At 36.9% G+C, this 19,851-nt stretch overlaps 1 protein-coding gene across 1 annotated transcript in view; it reads left to right on the top strand.

Annotated features, from left to right (window-relative positions):
* Positions 1-16,334, top strand: part of ZNF706 (zinc finger protein 706) — an 83,667-nt gene extending 67,333 nt beyond the window's left edge. The window contains exon 4 of the mRNA XM_074200712.1: positions 16,073-16,334. The gene's annotated coding sequence lies outside the window, so the exon portion shown is untranslated. The remainder of the gene's footprint in view (positions 1-16,072) is intronic.
* Positions 16,335-19,851: the final 3,517 nt, after the last annotated feature.

Raw genomic sequence — 19,851 nt, 5'->3', positions numbered from 1 at the left:
AGAGCATGGGCCTGGGATCAGGAAGACCTGAGTTTAAATCCAGCCTCCCTGAAAACACCAAAACAAACAATCAATCAATCCAGCCTCAGATACTTATTAGCTGTGTGATCCTGGGCAACTCATTTAACCCTATGTGCCTCAGTTCCCTCATCTGTAAAATGAGATGGAGAAGGAAATGGCAAACCACTACAGTATCCTTGTCAAGAAAACCCTAAATGGAGTCATGAAAATTTGGACATAACTAAAAATGACTGAAGAACAGCAATGTCAATAATTATTTTTTAAGAGAAAATATTCAGGGTCTTTTAGCAACAGCTAATTCTACTCTGACCAATGTAAAGATAGTGTGGTTAGCAGTCTGAGGAGGGAGGTACTATTCAAACAGTCTAGTTCCTTGGTTTCCAACCCTTCCCCTCATAGCCTTGGGCAGCTAGGTGGTGCAGTGCATAGAGCACTGGCCCTGGAGTCAGGAGTGCCTGAGTTCAAATCCGGTCTCAGGCACTTAATAATTACCCAGCTGGGTGGCCTTGGGCAAGCCACTTAACCACATTTGCCTTACAAAAAACTAAAAAAAAAAAAAAAAAAAGATTGGCCTCATTGTAGTGGATCAAAGAACTGGAATCAGGGTCATCTGGTGAGCCATATTTTTTAAGTCAAAAATTTGGAATGCATGTTCTAACAAAGGGTTTGTCAGATTTTCTTCTCACTTGTGTCATATTGGTCAGGATAATTAGATAGACTTTTATATTAGTGTACTCAGCACTGTGTTAAAAGGCTTTAGAACCAGAAATAGTGCTGCACATCATTATTTCCACCCTATACAGGGTACATAGTGGGTTCATAGTTAACAAATGTACATAATTCAAACTGGTATGTATATATTTTAACCAGTCTTTTTCACTTTTCTTCAACCTGAAATTCTTCTTAGGATCTTTGCTCCTTTACAGCAAAGAATTAAAGCTAGAAAGAACCTCAGACACTGTCCAACTTTCTTATTTTATAGATAAGAAAACTGAGTTTTAAGGAGATTTAATGATTTGCCCAAAGTTACACAGATAATAAGTGTCAGGTGTGGGATTTAGACCAGGTCTTCTGAATCCTGAAACAGTGGTTTTTTAAGTTATAGCAAATTCTCATCTTTATGACGTGTATATACTTACTATATAGATTTGATTTGATTCATTCATTTACCATTGGTTGAACTACTGGAATTATTTTTTCCATGAACAATGGGAAAAAATATTTGAAATAATTTTCAGAAAGTCTGGGATATATGTATATATATATATATATATATATATATATATATATATATATATATATGCTATATTCTTGACCAGAACCCTAAAAGAACAAAGAGATTGTTTGCAATGGCTGCTGGAGTGAAATTAGAAGAAAGTTTGTGAAACCAATTGCCAGAATGGGAAGGGGAAACCTATTTAAATCTTTTTTGGAGCAAAAGGCTCCTCCAGGGAGGATCCTTTTAAAGATTCATGATAATCTATAACCCATAATCTATGAAAATATGGGTAGTTTGGTTTCCCTATTTCTTAGCAGATTTCCTTAGACCAAAAATAACCTCTACACTGACTGAAACCAATATTAGAATCCTCAGTATAGCACATAAAAATACAGGCTTGAAATCTCAATATATAAAGATTCATCCTGGTTAATCTTTTTGAATGCCAAATATCCTTGAAATGCTTCAGCATTGTAGTTGTTCTTGTTGTTTGTCCTTTGTTCTTTAAGAGGACCATGGCATCAGGAAGGGGATGCCGTAACTTGCAAATGACTTGGAATGAAAAAATATAGATCAGGAAGACTGGAGATGGCCCTGGACACAGTGGAAGACATTGGCCTTTTTAAGCTAAGGTCTCTCCCAGATCTCAGTTTGATTGAGGCAATGATTAAGATTAGATAAGAAATAAGGTAAAGAATGGACTCTTACCTAGTCAAAAAAAAAGTCTGGAAGGGGACTACCTTTAAGGTTTCTGGTCAAAATAATTGCTATTTATACTCAGTCCAAGTCATCAGGACTCAAACAATGACCCAGCATTGTGGTAGTTAGGGAATGATGGAAGAGGTAAGGTTTGAGATCACTCAGACATTAATGAATTAGTTTTATTAAAGAGGATGATGTCGTCCAGGAATGAAGGACAAAGGTACCCAGCTCTACCCTATCTTCTCCAGTGCTACCAAGCACCTCCTTGAAATTTGCTAAAGCTCCCAAGTAATTTCCATAGCACTAGTGCTAGCTGCTTGAAGCATAATGAAAGCTAAAAGGACATTTCTAAATATCTAGCAAACATAAAAGTCATCCTTCTGAGGAGAACATATATAGTTGTCCATATCTGATCAGTGATGTATTGATAAGTGTTAATAACCCAGCTATCAATATATATATATGTGTGTGTGTGTGTGTGTGTGTGTGTGTGTGTGTGTGTGTATAAATGATATAGTTTTAAGCCGAAATTATATTACTAACATTCTCTCCATTATTTTTTTTTGGGGGGGGGCTATCACTTGGGTTAAGTGACTTGCCCAGAGTCACACAGTTAAATATCTGGTAATGGATTTGAACTCAGGTCCTCCTGACTCTGGGTACAGTATTCTATCCACTGCCCCACTTACCTGCCCCTCTCCATTATTTTCTTAAGTCTAGATGATCAACAGAATAATTAATGAAACTCTGAATTGTATCATTTGTCAGTTTTCCTAGGTGTAAATGGTCACCCTGAAAATTTAACAATTGGCTCTTCAGCTCCAACTTATCACTGCCTGTATGGGCAGTGATGCAGAGTTGTACAAAGAGGTCAGCTTCACATTCTCTTCCAGAGTCATCAAAGTCCAGCTGTTACCTTACTAATAAAAGAGCATTATTTTTGGAGGCCAGATCATCTCACAAAAGATCTATACTACTTCCTTTAAGGAAGAAGAAAGACCAGCAATTGAAGACAGGGATCATATGGAACCCAGCTTGAGATAGAAGCAGCAAATCTGAGAAGTAGTGAGTGACCTCTTCAGAAAGAGAAAGCAAAATACCTACATATGTGAAGTAGAGCATCAATGAGATAGTTGATTACTGGAGATTGTATTCCCATTTGCTGTGTATGGGATATTCAGAGAGAACTAGCACCTCTGGTGTGGGGGCTTGCTGAGTGCTTATCAGAGTTACTCATCCATCTTTGTGTCCACCCAGAACTCAACTCTCATCTGTTGCTGCAACAGCCTGTAGCATGCCCAGTGGTCACATCTCAGTAAAATTGTCTTGGCAGATGGATTAAAACAGGTTGAGGTTAAATGACAAACCCCAAATCTATTGATCTGTTAGGAGGATGTTTATACCAAGTATGTGAAGCCTTATCCTGATGGAAAGGGTAGATGAGAACAATTTGTTCCAGTAACCAGGAAGATGACTGAAGCCAGGGTAATTCACTGTATCCTGGTCCATCGCCAGTCATCCTGATTTTTGTCTTGCCACTGGACTTTGATGACTCTGGAAGAGAATGTGAAGCTGACGTCTTTGTACAACTCTGATTCACTTCAACTTAAAAGTTAAGACAAGACCCATCACCCACTATTTTATTACTTTAGTATCATACTGTTATTATTTTACTATTTTATCTACCTTGAAGTCCTATGGTTACAGGCAAGTGATAAAGCAGCAAATATATCACAACCCTGAGCATAAATGGCCCTGAGCATAGGGGTCATCTTTTCACTAGGCTTAAGTAGTAGTAAAATTCAGCAATCTTTAAATAACTGACCAGTTTTTTTTATTTAATTGTTCTCCAATTACATGTAAAAATAATTCTAACATCTTTTAAAGCTTTGAGTTTTAAATTCTATCTTTCCTTCCCCCATCTCCCCACTCCCTGAGATGGTCTAGGTTATATATGTGCATTCATGTAAAACATTCATATTGTGGGAAAAAAATTGAAAAAGGAAGGAAGATAGGAAGGAAGGAAGGAAGGAGGGAGGGAAGAAAAGTTTGCTTTGGTCTGTATTCAGATGTCTCTGGAGACAGATAAGATTTTACATCATGAGTCCTTTGGGATTTTCTTGGATCATTGTATTGCTGAGAATAGCTAAATCATTTACAATTATTTATTGTACTGAGTCCACTGTTTTCCATCTTCTGCTTATTTCACTCTGCATCTGTTCATGAAAGTCTTTCTGATTTTTCTTTCAGGTTTTTCTGATCAATTTTTTTTAGTTTTTGCAAGGCAATGGGGTTAAGTGACTTGCCAAGATCACACAGATACGTAATTATTAAGTGTCTAAAGGCAGATTTGAACTCAGGTCCTCCTGACCGCAAGGCCAGTACCCTATCAACTTCACCACCTAGTTGCCCCTCTGATCAGTTTTTTAAATGGACCACACAACTCATCTTCTGGAACGAGGAGAAGGAGGCTAGAAAGGATATACTTGGCATTATACTTTCCAAGAACATCCACATAGATGATAAAGTAGATGCATGCATTGCCGGAGTTCACTCAACATTTGGGAAACTCTGAAAGAAAGTAGGGGAGCAAAGAGATCTAAGACTGCAGATCAAACAGGTCTACAGAGTTGATTTGCTGACTACATTGTTGTTTGCCTGGGAAAACTGGACAGTCTACCAGTGCCATACCAGAAAACTGAACCACTTCCATTTGAATTGTCTTAGGAAGATTTGAAAGATTCCTGCAAAGATAATGTAATGAATACTGAGGTCTCTCCTCTAATTGAAATGCCAAGCAATTCACACTGTACTGCAGAGAGCGCAACTTCAATGGTTTGATCATGTAACCGAAATGCTAATCATTTATGTTTACCTAAAACATGCAAGGTAAGCACTCACATGGAGGTAAGAAGAAGCAATGAAGGACCTAAAGATGTCTCTGAAGAACTTTGGAATTGATTGTATGACATAGGAGATCATGGCAAAGAACTACCCAGCATGACTTTCTCATATCAAAGAAGGTGCTGTTCTTTATGAACAAAGCAGAATCACAGTAATACAAAGAAAATGTGAGATAAGAAAATCTAGAGCCATTTCCAATCCAACTGTTCAAATGTACTATTTGTACTGACCTGTGGTACAATTTTCTGAGCTTGTAGCATCCTGATCAGCTACAGATGAACACACTGTACCTTGACTCCAATAATGTGATGTCATTTTTTGTACTTTTTGTACCCTTTGAGTACAGAAGATGAACAACAACCCTAGGATATCAAGTTATCTGGGGAACATGGGAATCTATTGGAAATTCTTCACCTGTGTGTATATGTGGTGGTGGGATGCACATTGTAAAGGAGTAATTAACACCTCTGATGCTGCAAGCTTGCTCATTCATTCTTGTCTTCTACTGCTAGTGCTGTTCCTCGATGGTCTCACCTGAGCTCCTTCTTTGTAGATTTTTTCTGCTGTCAGTAAAGGATAAAAAGTCATTGAATGGGGGCAGCTAGGTGTCATAGTGGATAAAGCACTGGCCTTGGAGTCAGGAGTACCTGGGTTCAAACCCAGTCTCAGGCACTTAATAATTACCTAGCCGTGTGGCCTTGGGAAAGCCACTTAACCCCATTTGCCTTGCAAAAACCTTAAAAAAAGTCATTGAGTTTCCCATTTACCAGAGACTGAAGAATGTTCCAAATAGTGGGAATTGTGTCTTTCTCCTTTGTTTCTCATTTGTTCAGTTGTGTCTGATTCTTTCGGACACCATTTTGGGGTTTTCTTAGCAAAGATACTGGAGTGATTTGCCATTTCTTTCTCCAGCTCATTTGACAGATGAGGAAACTCAGGCAAACAGAGGTTCCATAACTTGTCCAGGGTCACACAGCTAGTGAGGTCAGATTTTAACTCAGGGAGATTAGTCTTCCCAACTCCAGGTCGAGCACTCTATCTATTGTGCCACATAACTGCCTTCACATACTAGTATTTGGCATCTGTAGCATCTTTTAGTGGAGCCTGCTCAGTCAACTCTGTTTAGGCAAAAACTGTTCTCATATTTATTCATTTCCTATTCATATATTCCTGAGCAGCTAGGTGGTTAATACATTAGCTTTTGTCCCTGGGAAAGTCACTTAACCATGTTTGACTAAGTTTCCTCTTTTGTAAAATGAGCTGGAGAAGGAAATAGCAAACTACTTTAGTATCTTTGCTAAGAAAGTCCCAAATGCAGTCACAAGGAGTCAAACATGAATGAAAGAATTGAACAACATTTATGCATTCACTTAAATACATTATATGGCAATCTTGAAATATAAAAAATATACCAATGGGCAATGCCTCCCTAACTCCATCCATATACATGAGTTTCTTCTTCTTCTTCTTCTTCTTCTTCTTCTTCTTCTTCTTCTTCTTCTTCCTTCTTCTTCTTCCTTCTTCTTCTTCTTCCTCCTCCTTCTTTCTTCTTCTTCCTTCTTCTTCCTCCTCCTCCTTCTTTCTTCTTCTTCTTCTTCCTTCTTCTTCTTCCTCCTCCACCTCCTTTTTTCTGCTTCTGTTTCTTCTTCCTTCTTCCTTCTTCTTCCTTCTTCTTCTTTGTAAGCAAACAACCAGGAAAAGGTAATAAGGATTGGCCTTATGAGGTAGCAGTATATTATGGAAAGAATACTATATTTGGAGTCCAAAAAAGGAGGAAAATTCAAATACCAGAGTTCTGTGAGACTTTGAACAAATCAATTGAATTCTTTCAATCCCATCTGTAAAATTAGGGGGTTGGATTAGATGATTCCTATTGTCTTTTCCTGTACTATTGTTGATTCCATGATCTCTGGGAAGGGGAATGACTGTTGCCATCCTCTGGGAACTCAGAATTGTAGGTAAAGTGATGTGTGAAACAGGTATGTGGAGCAGGTATTTCATGCCATCTGATGCTAATATAGAAATTTGCAGAAAGAGCAGATTACTTAAGCAAGATGATGGATCAGAGTACGTGAAGCAACAGTTGGAGAATAATGACAAGAGATATCTTCAGGTAGCTAAGGAAAACTGCAGTTCAAACCACAAAGAAGGAAGCCTAAAATAATGACAACCAAAGGAACCATGGAGGATCATCCCCATGTGTTCCTGCTGGAGTTTTTTTTACCATAGAATTACATCTGTTCATTCTTTGGGCCTGGTGAACTGTGTACTTGCAAGGAGAGTTAGCATTAAAATCTAAAGTTATATCAAACAGGAAATTCCCAGATTTTCTAGGAAGAGACTGAACCACAGATAAGATAAATCAATCTCTCCAAGTATACCTGGGTCCTTTATGGTCAGTGAGTATCAATGACACAAGGATTACAATGTAATCATTGTGCTACATGGAAATTGGGTTTAAATAGCTACAATTTGGATTCCTTTGACATGGCTACTGTTTCATAGGCGGTATAGCATGGAGAACTGACCCAGATTTCAGGAAGACCTGCATTCAAATCCAATCTTGTGTGTGTGTGTGTGTGTGTGTGTGTGTGTGTACATATATATATGTATATTCACAAAATTGGGTCTAATGGTAGCCATTTGGGGGGTGGGGGAGAATATAATACCTATTATATATTTAAAAGGAAAAGCAAGTTTTACATAGTAGATTTTCAGTTTCATGTGAATTTTTTTATTATACGGTTATGGAAATGCTTTTTTTATTCCATAAATTAAAAATAAAATAAATTTAAAAATCTAATCTTGGATTCTTCTTGGATGTGTGACCTAACAAATCATATAGTCTTTCTATTGTTTTGTTTTTTCATTTATAAAATGAGGATAATAATAGTACTTGTTTCTCAGAGTTGTTGTGAGGATAAAATGTGATAATATTTATAAAGTGATTTTTAAACATAAAAGCATCATATAAATGCTAATTATTTAATATAATTATTGTTCTAGCCAGGACCAAAGTCTTAGTTTTATCTTCTCATTTTTTTCTAAGCCTTTTATAGTGTCAACTGTTCTCACTCATTACAGAGATACATTAAAAAAAAACCCAAGGTCTTTCACTTCCATCTCCAGCAACTGGGTTCCCATGTTGAGAGTTTGGGGATAGAAAGAAGAAAAAGTTTAGCATTAAAGGAGGAAGGAGATAGTCTGATTAGGCAAAAACTGAAGTTTCTCATTATGAGTTATAGTTACAGTACACAGTTCCATTTGGTATCACTTTAAAATTTATGGAAACTTTGATCTAAGAAACTTGCAAGATAGTTGGGTTTTATAGCTATTTGTTTTATTGAGAGCTGTGGTTTCACTGTTCTAAGGATCTTCCAGTCCAGTTGGGAACCTCCCTCAACCAATCTAATCTAGTCAGGCAACCCTTTTGCGATTTATAGCTGTCTACTTTTAGGGAGTTGACTGGGAGACTGAGAAACTAAATGACTTATTCAGGGTTACACAATAAATATATTTTAGAGGAAGGACTTGAACCCAGGTCTTCCTGACTCCATATGCCAGGCTGCCTGTAAGGTCATGGGATGTGATTATTACCATTTTATATGTAATACTCCATTATTCTACCTCTCGACATTTTTTATCCAGTTTGTTTTAATATCTGTTCAAATTCTTGTTTTGGGCTGCTTCTGTTTTCCCTATTCTAGATCCCCTTCCTCAACTAATTAGTATTAATCAGATCACATACAGTACAGGGGTATATAAAAAAGCCAATTTGTTTAAAATAGAAATTCAGGCTAACTGGGGAGGAAATTACATAAAACAAATATTCTCAACAATCATTCATTACTCAAATGAAATTACCTCCCAGCTAGGAACAAAAAATTATAAAGCCATCTCTGTACTAGTCCTGTGTTATAATTCTGTCACATAGAAAGGTTCTGTTTGTCATCTGGATCAATACCTTTCCCCACTTTACCTCTGAATCTTTAGGATAATGTAACTGTTTGGGGTTTGTTTTTTTTTTAGGTTTTTGCAAGGCAATGGGGTTAAGTGACTTGCCTAAGGCCACAAAGCTAGGTAATTGTTAAGAGTCTGAGGCCGAATTTGAACTCAGGTATTCCTGACTCCAGGGCTGGTGCTTTATCCACTGAGCCACCTAGCTGCCCCAGGATAATGTAACTGTTGTTGAAGTTAGGAACAGCTATGTAATAGAGAGAAGGATAGTGGATATGACTTTGTACATAGAGTCAGGAAGACTCCTCTTCCTGATTTCAAATCTGATCTCAGACACTTATTAGTTGTGTGACTCTGGGCAAGTCAATTAGTAGCTCTCTTTGCCTCAGTTCCCTCATCTGCAAAAAGAGCTGGAAAAGGAAATGGAAGACAAGACTACTCTAGTATTTGCCAAAAAAAATTCCAGATGGGATCATGAAGAGTTAAATACAATTGAAGCAAACAAATAAAAAAAATAGTTGGTGCTGCATGTGAAGAAGACATCAGGACCCAATTTTGTGGATATCACACACACACACACACACACACACACACACGCACACACACACACAGACACAAGATTGGATTTGAATGCAGGTCTTCCTGAAGTCTGGGTCAGTTCTCTATGCACTACACCATCTATGAAACAATAGCCATGTCAGAGATAAAACCATCACAAATCCAAAGTCAGACATCCACATGTTGGGGTGAAGGGGTTGGGGAAAGGGAATCCTTAGTGTCTTCAAGTGTATTCCACATTTATGCGCAAAAGTGAAGCACCAATAGGGAAATTTTCAGTTTAAAAACCCTGCATTGTATAGGAGAATTCTCAGCAGTTTTCTTCCTTCTCCAAACTTTCTCCTTCAACTTCTATGCTTCTCATGCCCAGATTCTACCATAATTTCCTAGATATTGTGCTTTCCTACTTAGGACAGGAATCTGGAGAATATATTTTCCATGACAACAGTGTCATACTTTTATAAGAGAATTTTGTAAAGCAAACTATGTACTTCCCCTTCCAAACAGATGAAGAATCTGAAACACACAAAGTTAATTGACTTATCTAAGATCACACAGCCAGTGTCAAAACTAGGACTCCAACTCAGATCTTCTGACTATAAAACTAAAGGTCACCCTCTCTGGGAGGAAGGAAGGAAAAAAACGAATAGAGGTGGAACTGTAGGTAGAGTACTGGACTGAATGTGCAATCAGAAAGATTTGAATTTGAATTCTGCCTCAGAAACTGTTGGGTGACCCTAGAAAAATTACTTATTATCTGTAAAATGAAGATAATAATAATAATAATAATAATAATAATACTTAACAAATGAGATGATATATTTAAAATGCTTTGCAAACTCTAAAACATTATAAATGTTAGATATCATCATGATTATTATTATTATTAATCATAATAATGATTATTAATTTAAAATGATCATTATAATTATTATACACAATAATTAACATTGATAATATTAGAAATCGTATGCACAATTTAATATGATCTCCTTGCCCATCTAAGATAATATTTAGGTTTTTGATGTTGTTGCTATTTTTAACTGGAGAGAAAACCTTCAATTCCACGATTAAAAAGGGAAAAATGTAAAAAAAAAAGTCACAGAGAAAAGTTACACTTTAATGAGAGAAAATTTTGACATGTTTTCATGATGTAATCAGATCTTAGGGGGTTTTGATTAGAGGAGGGAATAAAAACATTGGATATAAATGGGAGGCCATTGAGAGGAAAAGATTGGGAAAGAGTAGACCCATTGGCTAGACCCATTTGTAGCCTTCACAATTTGCTCAGGACTAGAGCTCCATTTGTCTTTACCTTTGCATTGACAAATTAAAACTGTGCACAGAAGTGTTTTGTATACAGGATGGTAAAACAAGTGCTCACCTTAGCAGGAGCTATACAAATAAGCAAGTTCCAGGTGCTCTCAGTCTTATTCATCGGTTTGGCTTGACTCAATCTCTCCCAGGTTTTTATGGGTTCTTATTCCCTCTCTTACATCTAGGATTCTTTAATTTCAACTTTCAACACTCATAGAAAGAACTCTTTCTCTTGGTTTATTTGTGTCTGTTTTGGACTTTTGTTTTTATTTTATTTTTTACCCCAGACTCTTGGAGTCAAGTCCTTTCTGTCTTTTTCTTGTTCCTGATCTTTTCCTTGGTTTTAAGCAGGCCCACACTCATATTGGTGCTTGGTATATGAACCTTCTGGTAAATTTTTCTGCTTTTCCAATTCTCAACTAACTTCTGCCTTTCCTCAGTCCTTTCAGCTGCTTGCAAAGAGTCTGTTTCCTGATTTCAAATATTCCTAGTTGAGTTATGCCTTTCTGATTGCCCCAAGAAGCCACTCTCCCACCACATTTTCTCCCTCTCATTCTCATCAAATCTTTCTCTGATCTTCAGTTATCCTATGAATCTCTTTTTTTAAATTCCTCATTCCCAAACCACTCCATCATTAATTTCTTTCATTCTTTCTCCCAACACATGCACAGAGTTAAGACATTTTGTCCTTGAGGCCTTATTCTCAGATCCAGGATATCTGCCCTACCATTACAACTTAACTTTCTCATAATACATATTTGTGTTATGATTTTTTTCCTTATTTCCAGACTTTAATGTTGACTGATAATTGGAAGAAACCTTGGAGAGCATCTAACTTAGAGATTCTTAATATTTTTGTGAATCATGGACCCCTTTAGCAGTCTGGGGAGCCTAGGGATTCCCTCTCAGAATGTGTCTAAATATAAAAAATAAAATATATAGAATTGCAATCAATTACAATGAAATATAGTTATAAAATGTTCTAAAGAAAAATAAGTTCACAGATCCCAGGATAAGAATCCCTGGTCTAGTCCAAATCTCCCCTCATTTTACAGATTAAAAAAAAACAACTCAGTGTAAGTGACTTGGTCAAGGACCCTAGCCCATATCCCTAAATCGTTCTAGGCAGAAATTTTGGGGGGGTCACAAAGGAAACCCTAATTATATTTTCAGGGACTGCTTCAATGATATTTTTAAATATTCCACCAACTCATTTTGATAAGAATCGATGGCTATTAGGTGCTAATGGCTTTAACACATCTGCTCTAGAGTATGAACTGACCATCCACGGGATATGCTCAGAGGAGAAATGCTAAAGCCCAAATTAAGTCAAATATCTCTCTTAACCAAAATGCTCTTGCAGCAAAAGCAATAATAATAGTTTGCATCCAAGTGATTGATGTTTATTGTCTCATGGATTATTCTCTATTTTAACTCATATAAATCCAGATAAGACTTGAATTTTTGAAACAAACATTAAATGTCATAAGAAACAGGAGTACAAATGGTTCCCATGATTTAAAATCTGAAGATTATATTCACTGAAAAAGAAAACCATTTTAGCAGTTGAGTAGAGATTAGGATGAGAAGTAAGGGAAAATACCTTGGTGTGGATAAAATGACTCTGTCTTAGTTGAGATTATATTTTGATGATTTGGATTTTCTCTCTTTTAGATTTCTTAAAATGGGGCTCTGTATTCTCCTTACCTATGAGAGATAAGGCTTCCCTTTTAAACCACCTTCTCATATTAAAATGGAGGACTTGTCTAAGCCATGTGAGTGTATCTGTACACATGTGTGCTTGTATATATGTGCACATGTATATGTTTGTGTGTAGGCATGTATACAGATACATACTTATAGGTGACCTGCAACATTTGAACATTTAACTTTTGTCATTTCAAGCACTCCCATTATTGTATTAATAACCTCATTTTCACTTTTGCATTGACTTCCTCACACATTAGCAGTTATGGGCAGCAGGGAGAAAAATGAGAGACCTGTTATACAAGTATATATCTGCAAAAAGGTGAGAAGTGTTCATTAAAGTTCTTGTGAATTGCCTCCAGAAAGAACTGAAGTAATCTCATGCGTGCACAGCTATAGAATTGAAAAAAAAAATGGAAAAGTAACTAAGTTTGGGTAAATAAGATAGCAGTTACCCTCACTCATGCTTACCTGTCAGAACAAGCATCCTGCCTCCCTCGCTGCCCATGCCATGGGGCTCTCTAGTGTCTTATCTGGAATGGCAAGGACAGGTGGAGCCACTAAGAGTGTGGTGGGGTTGAGCTGCCCAGATCAGGAGTTTACAACTCTCACCTGACCAGGCTAAAGACTCACCCAAAGGCACATACTTTTCACTGGAGAACAGTTCAACCACAGAACCAAAAAGGAGATTAGAGATGGCAGATTTTGCCCATTTTCCTTTTTAACTTGGGCTTTTATGATATTACTGCACTTGCCATCCCCTTTTTCTTCCATTCTTACCTCTCTTCTCCCTGAATTTTATGGGTTTCTTCATGTTTACTTTACATGTTTCTAACATAGAAAAGTGAATAATATCAGAATTAATGTTTTGTTATAAGGAATTATATCCAGTAAAGTATATTTTCAGAAATCTCTAGTGAAAGATTGTGATTTTTGGTGTACAGGAAACCTAATCCATTATTTCTCATAAGTTTGATATATCAACATTTGTGTTTTTTATTTTCAAGCTGTTTTCTAGGAACATTAACTTGCCCCCTCTGAAAAAGTTGAGGAATAACTTCATTGATGTTTTTATTCAGTTATTTCAGTGGTGTCTAATTCTTCATGATTCCTTCTAGGGTTTTCTTGACAAAGATACTGCCATTTCCTTCTCCAGATCATTTTACAGATGAGGAACCTGAGGCAGAGGATTATTTAGTCCTATTTAGACTTGATCAGGGTCACACCATTAGTAAATATCTCAGGTCAAATTTGAACTCAGGAAGAGAAGTCCTCTTGAATTCAAGCCCCGTGCTCTATACAACTAGTTTTCCTCTTGTTATGTACACATGAATGCCTACATGTATGCATGTATGTGTCCACAGATGTGGAAACACATAAATACAAATGCATGCATTTAGATATGTAAATATATACATCTGTGTATATACTCACACAGGTGCTTTAAGCTTCTGAGATACATCAACTCATTTGATCCCCACAATAACTCTGTGAGGCAGGTGCTATTATTATCTCCATTTTATAAATGAGGAAACATACTCATGCCCTGCCTACGATCATGTACCTAGTATGCATCTTAGGTGGGATTTGAGTAAAAGGCTTAGTGAACTAAGAGACAGGAGATCTGAAAGATTCTAAAAACAATATTTCAGCATTATGTGAACCAAGAATTACCAGAAAAACAGGCTAATTTTCAAAGAGGCAAAGGAACTAAAGAGCAAATTGCTAACATTCACTAGATTATGGAGAAATCAAGGAAATTTCAGAAAAAAACACTTATTTCTGCTTCATTGACTACACCAAGCCTTTGCAAGTGTGGATCACAATTCCTTAAATGTAAATCCTCAAAAAAGATGGAGTTAACATCATTTTACTTGTCTCCTGAGGAAAATGTATGCAGATCAAGAAGCAACAGTTAGAACCAAATATGAAAGAACTGGTTGGTTTAAGATTGGAAAGGGAGTATGGCAAGACTGTCTATTGTCACCTTATTTATTTAACTTATATGCAAAAAACTGGAATCAGGGTTGCTGCAAGAAATATCAACAATCTCAGTATGCAGCTGGCACCACTCTGATGGCATAAAGAAAAGGAATTTAAAAAGCCTCTTGATGAGGGTAAAAGAGGAAAGTATAAAAGCTGACTTGAAGTTTAACATCAAAAAACTCTAAGATCTTGGCAATTGATTACATCATCCAACAACTGGAAGCAGTGACTAATTATTTTCTTGGGCTCAAAGATCACTGCAGTCATAAAATAAAAGATGCTTGCTCCTTGGAAGAAAGTTATGGCAAACCTGTACAGCATATTAAAAAGCAGACACATCACCTTACTGAGGGAAGTCCATATAATTTTTCCAGTATGGCTGTGAGTTGAACTGTAAGGAAATCTGGCACTGCTTTTGAACTTTTGAGAGTCCCTTATACAGCAAGGAGATCAAATCAGTCAATACTTAGGTTAATTCAGGATGTTCGCTGAAAGGTCAAAAACTAAAGTTGAAACTTAAATGCTTTAGTCACATAATGAGAAAACAGTATTCACTGTTTAATTTTGGGAAAGATTGAAGGTAAAAGGAAAAAAGGGACAGCAGAGAATGAAATGGATAGAATCATGGAAATAATGATCTTGGATAGAGATGGTGATGATAGGAGGGCTTGGTGTGCTGTGGTCCATGGGATTATAAAAGTCTGAATAGCAACAGCACTATTTTATTTTATTTTATTTTTATTTATTTATTTTGGTTTTTGCAAGGCGATAGGGTTAAGTGGCTTGCCCAAGGCCACACAGCTAGGTAATTATTAAGTGTCTGAGGTCAAATTTGAACTCGGGTACTCATGAATCCAGGGCCAGCACTCTATCCATTGTGCCACCTAGCCTCCTGTAACAGCACTATTTTAAAGAAATGGTAGTTTCTAGATCTGAAATAAGAGATAACCGTGAAAGGCAGCATTAAATAGTATGACTATTGTCTGCCCTCTAGCTAACTATATGTTGTAGGACAAAGCACTTAACCTCTCTGAACCTCGATTTCTATGTCTGTATGTAGTATGCTCCTAAGGCAACTCTAGCAGTTTGTCACTTGCTAATTGAAGATTGTTTCTTAGGGAGTCAACTACTATAGGGTTCCGGGTAGTCTTTGACTCCATACTCTTAAAACTATGTTTAGCTTATGAGTTCCCACTGGTGAACTTATTTTTAATAGTCAGCAAGTAGACACAATTAACTCAAAGGAAAGGCATTTAATAGGGTGGTATACTAAGAAAAATAGCTTTTAAAACATTCTCCTCATAAATCTGGCACATACTCTCCCACAATGTCAGTGGGAAGAGCAAGCACAAACTTATTCATAAAAATCTTCCCATCCTGAAGATCTTCATTTAGTACCTTGTTTGATTGTACTTCTCTTATGTGCCTACCATGTTCCATCTCATGTTATGATTTGGTTCATAGATCTTTGACTGGAAAAGAACTCAGAAGTCATCTAAGCTAATCTCCTTATTTTACAGATGAAAAAACTGAGACTCAGGGAAGTTAAGTGATTTGTCTAGTCACCTAGGTATTAAGAGCCAGAAGTAGGATTCACTCAGAGTACATTGACAACGGGGTATACATATAGCAAACATATGTGATTAAAGCAACTCATAGCTCCAGCACTGCAAAATTTCAATGTTCTTTCATTTTTCACAGTGATCTCAGACTGGGACAGCATCTGTACTGGACAGAGAGCTCAGTTGGGCTGAATCTGCTTCTCTTCACAACTGGACATCTAACTTCCAGGAGTAATACTCTCTTGAATGCTCTCTCTTCCCTGCTTCCAAAGGTCATACTCTTTGGATCTGTCTTTCACTGACAACCTTTTATTTCAGAACTAGCAGGTTAGCATTTCTTTAAGGAAAGCCAAGGGGCTGGTAAATCTTCAGTCAGTCAATATGAAGCTTTCCAACAGGTAGCTTTGTAAAGTAATAATTTTTGTAGAAATTTGTCTCTGCTCTTTTAAAAAACCCCAACAGGAGCAGCTAGGTGGCTCAGTGGGTAGAGACTGGTCCTGGAGTCAGGAGTACCCGAGTTCAAGTGTGGCCTCAGACACTTAATAATTACCTAGCTGTGTGGCCTTGGGCAAGTCACTTAACCCCATTGCCTTGCCAAAAAAAAAAAAGATTCTTCAAAAAAAAAGACCCCAGCAACACTAGTACCTTTCAATAATTTCATCTCCTGAAATCAGAGCTGGGGAACAGTTTTAACTGATAATCATGAGAAAAAAAAAATCACAAATGGGAGACTTGAAACAATGTCTTTAGAGAACTGTTTTTGACTTCTCAGAACCCTGAAGGGGAATTTCAACAAGTCAAGTTATGGGGGATCAGACTCATCAATGGAAGCTTGAATAAAAATCCTCAAAGCTTAAGTGGGCTACACTAGTATATTACTTTGCTTATAGTAGGTATATAATATATGAAATTCAACAATTTAAGGATTTGCATTTATTTAAGATTTTATGGATGAGAAAACTGAGAAAGGTTGTGACTAGCCCAGAGTCACAGTTAGGAGAAAGACACTATGCTAGGTGCTCAAATTAAATTGAATTGAAACAATGATTATGTTCCATCAGCAACTTGCTTCTGTTGTATCCCATGACTGCAAGTAATGATAGAATAGAACTGACATGTTCACAATAGCACCTTTCTCTGTGGGTAGAGATGTGGGAGATATTGCCATTTAGCTGATATCACTTATTTCTACACAAACCATTTGAACTGAGGAGAACTGAGAAGCTGATGTAGGAATTTATGAGTCAGCCACAGACTTTCAAATGCATGAATTTAACATTATAAAAGACATAATTTTAAAGTTTCTCAAAAGTTTATATAAATTCTTACTGTGATATAAAAATATTGCCTATTTGGTCACATTCAAAGCATATTCAAAGCATTAATGTGTCCTTGTTTTGGGTTTTTTTTCTTAAATTTCACTTTCTAACAGTGTCTCACAGGAAACCACAAACAACAGTTTGCTATAAAAATATCTGCCTCACACATCATATATTCTTTAACAATTATATAGGGTTGTTTGTTTTCCAGATACTCTGCATGTAAGATCTGTAGGGATCATTTTTCTCTTTTTTAAATGTGTCTTCAACACTGAGCACAGTGTCTAGTGCAATAGTAGATATTTAACATTTACTTATTGGTTGATTGATTAATCACTAAAATATAGACAAACATTCCATGTGGTAAAGGCTACGTAGTTGGAAGAGTACTTGTCTGGATTCTCATCCTAATTATACTATTAATTCACTGTGCATATAACCTTGGACAAGTCTCCAATCTTCTCTGGACCTCTCTAAAAGGAACAGATTGGACTAATGCTCACTGAAGTACTTTCTAGATTTGAAATGGGATCTTAGTGATTGCCTCTATTGGGAGATCATTAAGAATTAGCCATCACCTACGATGAAATTCTATTTTTCCTTCAAGACCCTGCTCACAAGACAACTTTGCCACAAAATCTTTCCCATCTTGGTCTTCATTTAGCATTTTGTTTGATTGTATTTCTTTTGTGTGCTTACCATGTCCTATCTCATGTCATGATGGGCATAGCTTTAACTCAGAAGTCATCTAGACTAACCTCCTTATTTTACAGATGAGAAAACTGAAGTCCAGGGAAGTTAAGTGATTTGTCCTGTCACATAGGTATTAATAGCCAGAAGCAGAAGATTCAAACCCAGATCAACCAGATCAACTGATGGTTGAATCAGCACCCTTTCCCTTATACCATATTGACATCATACAATGATATCAAAAATGAATTTTCCAAGTTTATGTATGTACCAAGAGCCAGAGGTGAGATTTACTTATTTCTATAACACACCTCTTGATTGGAGTCTAAGTTTCCTGAGGCCACTGACTATATCTTTTTTTCTTGGCAAGGCAAATGGGGTTAAAGTGGCTTGCCCAAGGCCACACAGCTAGGTAATTATTAAGTGTCTGAGACTGGATTTGAACCCAGGTACTCCTGACTCTAAGGCCGGTGCTATATCCACTACTCCACCTAGCCGCCCCCACACTGACTATATCTTATTTGTACTTTTATCCTCTCTGGGATCTAGACTAGTACTCTGTCCAAAATCAACATTTAATAAATGTTTGTTAAATTAAATCAACTATTTCAAAGTGAATATTTTATGATCATAATATAACACCTTTATTCTTATATTTTACTTTACATAAAAGTCCAGGTCTATGGCTAGAAATAATATCAGAAATGATCAGATTTAGTATTGAATTCAAATATAATTAGAAATTACATGGCAAATATTTATGTTTTTATCTATTAGAAAGAAGCAAACCCCCAAGCAAATCCTCAAGTCTTACCAGGATATGTTACAGAGCCCATCAGTTGGGGGATGGCTGAAAAGTTATGGTATATGAATATGATAGAATACTATAGTGATATAAAAAAATTATGAATGGGATAGTTTCACAGAAACTTGATCTTATATGTACTGATAGAAAGTGAAGTGAACAGAATCAGGAGACAATATGATAAAGATAAGCAACTTTTTTTTTTTAGTTTTTGCAAGGCTATGGAGTTAAGTGGCTTGCCCAAGGCCACACAGCTAGGTAATTATTAAGTGTCTGAGGCCAGATTTGAACTCAGGTACTCCTGACTCCAGGGCCGGTGCTGTATCCACTACACCACCTAGCCACCCCCTAGATAAACAACTTTTAAAGACTTGGGAATTCTGTTCAGCACAATGACCCATCACAAATTAAGAGGTCTCATCATGAAACATAAGAGAACTGAGAGACTCTTGAGTATAGATTGACATTTTTCTAGACATGATGCATATGTGAATAACTTGCTTTCTCAATGGGGGAAAAAGGAGATAGAGAAGCCAGATCTTCATCTGAAAATAATATGAAATTTAATTTTTAAAAGATTAATATGTCAATATCTGTCTCCTCTTCTTTGAAAGGTGGTGGACACCTGTAGGGGATCACAGAGAGTTGGACATAACCAAAATGGCTCAGCAATAGGACCACATTGTCAGACATGAGTCATAACAGCAAAAGATGTCATCAGGGAAATGTATGCTAGGAACAGAAGAGGGGGCTGGTCTCATGGCAAGGGTAAGGAGCCTGATGCTCCACTGCTGTCCTCTCAATGGAAAGGAGCAATGGAGTAAGGCTTCCAGGATTTTGAAAGTATCCCTGTGGTGAACTTATGAAAAAACAAGATAAGGGTTGCATGGATTACTACCTACCTCATGGAGAGAATCTCCAAATCAGTGGGATCACATCTCCATTTGACTGCTTGGGTACCTGTTATAAGGAAGAGAAGGCTCTATTTGGGGGGAGAGAAGGCTCTCTATAGGGAAATATTCCCATATTGTGCTCCATCTCCCATCTCTTTGTCTCTGCATTGAATGCCACCCTCTACTTAGAATGCTCACTTTTCTCAACTCC

Source organism: Macrotis lagotis, chromosome X (genome assembly GCF_037893015.1).
Source record: "Macrotis lagotis isolate mMagLag1 chromosome X, bilby.v1.9.chrom.fasta, whole genome shotgun sequence".
Lineage (NCBI taxonomy): Eukaryota > Metazoa > Chordata > Mammalia > Peramelemorphia > Peramelidae > Macrotis > Macrotis lagotis.
The sequence above is the reverse complement of the archived record's forward strand: the minus strand, read 5'-3'. Positions and strand labels throughout refer to the sequence as shown.